The sequence below is a fragment of the Gorilla gorilla genome, chromosome 14 (assembly GCF_029281585.2).
Source record: "Gorilla gorilla gorilla isolate KB3781 chromosome 14, NHGRI_mGorGor1-v2.1_pri, whole genome shotgun sequence".
NCBI classification, from domain to species: Eukaryota; Metazoa; Chordata; class Mammalia; order Primates; family Hominidae; genus Gorilla; species Gorilla gorilla.
The window spans coordinates 63,229,086-63,233,699 of NC_073238.2; positions in this window are offsets into that span (position 1 = coordinate 63,229,086).

A 4,614-nucleotide genomic window follows, 5' to 3' on the forward strand; every position below is an offset into this window, starting at 1 on the left:
CACTCCAGCCTGGGTGACAGAGTGTGACTCCATCAAAAAAAAAAAAAAAAAGGAAAGGAAAGAAAAAAGAAAGAAAGAAAGAAAAAAAGAAAGAAAGAAAGAAGGAAGGAAAAAAAGAAAGCTGAAGAACATGAGAACTTCTTCTACCAAAGGATTCTGGGATAAATATATTTTTGGCCATTTGGCATACTATAGATTAGGGATCAGCAAATTTGTCCCGTGAAGGACCAGATAGTAAATATTTTAGGCTTTGTGGGTTATATAGGGTCTTCTTCTCCTCTTCCTCTTCTCCCTTCCCCTTCTCTCCCTCCTCCTCCTTCCACTTCTTCACAACCCTTTAAAAATATAATAAATATTCTTAGCTTGGAAGTTGTACAAAAACAGGCTGTGGGCCATGTTTGGCCCATGGACTGGTAGTTTGCCCACTCCTTAATATTCGAAATATATATTAGCACAGTAAAGACTCTGAAAAGATCTGTAAGATAAAAATCTGTTTAACCAGATTTATCCCAAACTTACTGGACCAGAAAACTCTTTTTCTCTTAACCATTTCATATCTCACATAATTAGTTTTCCATGGAAAATACTTTGGAAAATTCTGACCTTTTTTATATAGAGAGAATAATAAAATTTATCCCTACTATATAAAGAAACACTCCAAATGGCTTAAAGACATAAATAGAAAAAGTACCAGAGACTATCTCTGTGGCCTTGGAGTATGACTATATTCCCAAGCAAGATTCCAAAAAAATTAAGCATGAGGCAAAAATTATGAATTTGACTACATCAATATTAAGGATTTCTGTTCAACAAATAGCATGACAGAAAAACTTAACCATTGCATAAAAGATTGGGAGAAAATATTTGCAACATTAAAAACCATAAAAGATTGATATTTCAAGGAAATTTTGTCAATTAATAAGAAAAAGATTGGGACTCTAAAAGAAATGCAGGTAAATGATGTCAATAAGCAATGTATAAAAGGGGAAATCAGAATGGCTAACAAATATATGTTTAGCTGCATTAGCAATTGTAGGAATGCAAATTGAAAAAAGAATGAAATACTCCTTTATACTATGCATAAGTTGGCAAATATTTTTAAAATTAGATAATAGTCAATATTAGCAAGCGTGTAGGAAAATGGCTTTTCTCATGCACTGCTTGTGAAAGCATAAGACCAGTGCAACCATTTTGGAGAAGAAAATTGGCAAAACTTAGTGAAATTTAGTACATCTAGTTTCACTCTTGAGTCTAAACCCAGAGGAAAGTATCCATAGATCCAAAGATGACAGGTACAAAGAAGTTCATCACAGCATTTTATTTCATGGTAGGGAAGGGATACTGGGAGGCAAAATAGCTGCTCATCAGCAACCAAGGGGATGGATAAATAAAATACAGCTGAAGCTCATATGGAATACTATACAGCAGCCAGAAACAATAAACTGGAGGTACATAAAGCAACATGAATAGAGCTCCTGAAACTAGTGTTAAGTAAAAAAAGTAAAATCCTGGGCCAGGCTCAGTGGCTCACACCTGTAATCCCAGCACTTTGGGAGGCCGAGGCAGGCGGATCACATGAGGTCAGAGGTTCAAGACCAGCTTGGCCAACATGGAGAAATCCTACCTCTACTAAAAATACAAAATTAGCCAGGTGTGGTGGCACATGCCTGTAACCCCAGCTACTTGGACGCTGAGGCAGGAGAATTGCATGAACACGGGAGGTGGAGGTTGCAGTGAGCCGAGATCATGCCGTTGAACTCCAGCCTGGGCAACAAGAGCAAAACTCCATCTCAACAACAACAACAAAAAAGTAAAATTCTGATCGCACTATGGACAGTGAGATCTATAGCATAATGTCAATTATAAAACTAAAAACATATATACATATTTATATATAGCATGTACATACTAAACATAATGGTGGGGTATCATAAATAAAGGGGAAAAATAATATAAGTAGAGATGAGGTTTCACCATGTTGGCCAGGCTGGTCTTGAATTCCCGACCTCAGGTGATTCACCTGCCTCGGCCTCCCAAAGTGCTGGGATTACAGGTGTGAGCCACTGTGCCTGGCCAATTTTTTTTTAATACAGATTACCACTGTCAAGATTGTAAATAATTTACTGGTTATAATTCTTAAATTTTATACCAAAATTATGTGATTTTCCCGAAGAATACATTATCCTAAGTCCTTGGAGTATAACTTTATTAGTATGGCTTTTGAACTATTCATGTCCCCTATGTAAACAAAAGCTCTCAGTGAAAAGGCAGTTCATTTTGAGAGGTACTGTAATATATGTAAGAGTATCTTGAGCGTGTGGAAATAACATGGATTGATTTTCCCTAGGTGGAGAAGCAGGATGAAGCAAATACATCTAATGCTTCCTCATTCACTCTACATTTGCATATTTGTATCAATTTCAAATGAAATTGCAACTATAATCTGCCTATGTTACAAGATCAGAGTAAATTCCCTATAGCAAAATAATCAAAGCAAAAAAACAAAAAACAAATGCACACATGAGGAACTCAACAAAAAGAGCTGACTTAGAGCTTTTCAGCACTCACTCCGAAAAACATAAACACAAAGCAACCACAGGCAGGCTATAAATTGTCCTGAGTTACACAATGGAGTGATAAGACAGAGATGAACTGGAAGATGTGAGCTGGCGGGACTGTCTGAGATTGATTAGTTGGCTGCCTTAATGCACAGGTAATAGGATGCCTTTCAGCTCCAGTCTGCCAATTTTAGTCCAAATTTGTTTTCCCTCCTGCCTTAAAAATTAGAAGAGTCCCTGTCACTTCAGTTCTGCAATTATATGGAAGCTCATTCATCTCACAATACTCCAAAATACACAAATGCCATCCTTTTTTTCCTATGCAACACAAAATGCAGTGCTCTTTTACCTAATGCCATCAACACGCAATCTCACAAAGTACTTCTGAAGAAATTGATTCCAAAATTTAGCAAAATGTCAAGGTTTGGAGAGGAGATGAGAAAAAGAGACAACACTGTAACAGATGCTAAGAAGAGAGCCAGGAGCAAGCTGCAAAATTGAAGATACAGATGTGAAAGTGAAACCATCTCCATTTCATAGCAAACCTGAGCAGCAAACAATGATTCCAAACCTGCAAAGTGGAGCGCATGTGTGGTGAAAGGAATGACAGGCTATGTCATTGGGAAAGTGGAGAATTTCAGAGCCTAATTTTGGGAGTAGCCAGAAAACCAACCAAACAAATTGATTTGGAAGAGGGAGGTATGGAACTTGATGCAGAGGTGACAATCGTCAGGATAAAGGCCAGCTTAGGAGTAGATGCACAACTTTCAGCATGCCAGATGTCTCCTACATGAAAAGTTGTGTTTTGGGCAGCCTTCTCCGAGCCTCCATCTATGTGATCCTAAACTGATGTCTCTTGGGGAGAACTCTAGCCTAATCCAGTCCAGAGCTTTCACATGTAGGTTTGTGAGCTGTCAACATGAGTATTCTGATATCAGAGGGGACTTGTACACAGAAAACACTATCGTTATCAGATAGAAATCAAATTAGTTGATTAAATAACAAATTTAAAACCTTGTTTACTTTAAGGACTTGAGGTTTAACTTAAAAATGTTATTGGGCTATTATATCTGATCCATTCACATCGAACATTCTAAGCATCTGTAACAAGGAACTCCCCTTTCAAAATTAGTTAATCAAATACCTTTTAACACTTTAAGCCTCATTAATAAAAATAATGCATTTCATTTTTTAAGCCCTTCAAATGCCTAAATGGGTAGCTTACAACCAGAAGAAGCAATAGCTTCTTCAAATACTTAGAAGGTTTTGTAAAATGAATGAATTAAAATGTTAAGCTCTTTTAAACAGTCTAATCCTGGTTATAGGCCAAGTCCATTTTTCTTATGCTGTTTTTGCTTATATGAGAAGCCTAAATTCAAACACACATTTTAAATCAAATGCATAAGACTTATATGTCAGTTTCTCCAATGTAACAAATTCTCTGTGACATGACATGAGCTTTTACTAGCAAGCATTTATTAAATATCATTACACTTGACACACAAGTATCAATACTATGTGTTGGTTATATTTTATCATCTCTATCTTCAGTTCTTCCTATCTTATATTTCATATCTTAGGTGAGTTGAAGTTACCACCTTAATGGTGACCACAATAGGATCATTACCTCAGGCAGCCAGAGATTGCTTATTGGGCAGAGATCTGAGGTCAGAATGCAGGGCTGAGGCATGAACAAATCCAAAGGGATTATTTCTGAGTCATTGAAGGACAAAGTTTTTATTTTCTTACCACTTTAACAGCCTCCTTTATGGGAATTTATCATCTGTATATTAGTCACCAACTCTAGCTGTCTTAAGCCAAAGGAATTTGTTGGAGAAACATAAGGGCTCAGAAAATCAACAGGAGGCTGGAGTAACAGGCATTAAGCAACTAAAACCAGCTGGAGCTAATGGCACTGGAGGACCAGGCAGTAAGAACACAGCTACAGCCACACAGCAGAGTGGACTGGACAAACACTGCCCCATCCCTGATACAAATGGCCTGTTTCTTCCATCCTTTCAGCACTTGCTCAAGACTCAAGTTCCTGAGATGGTGA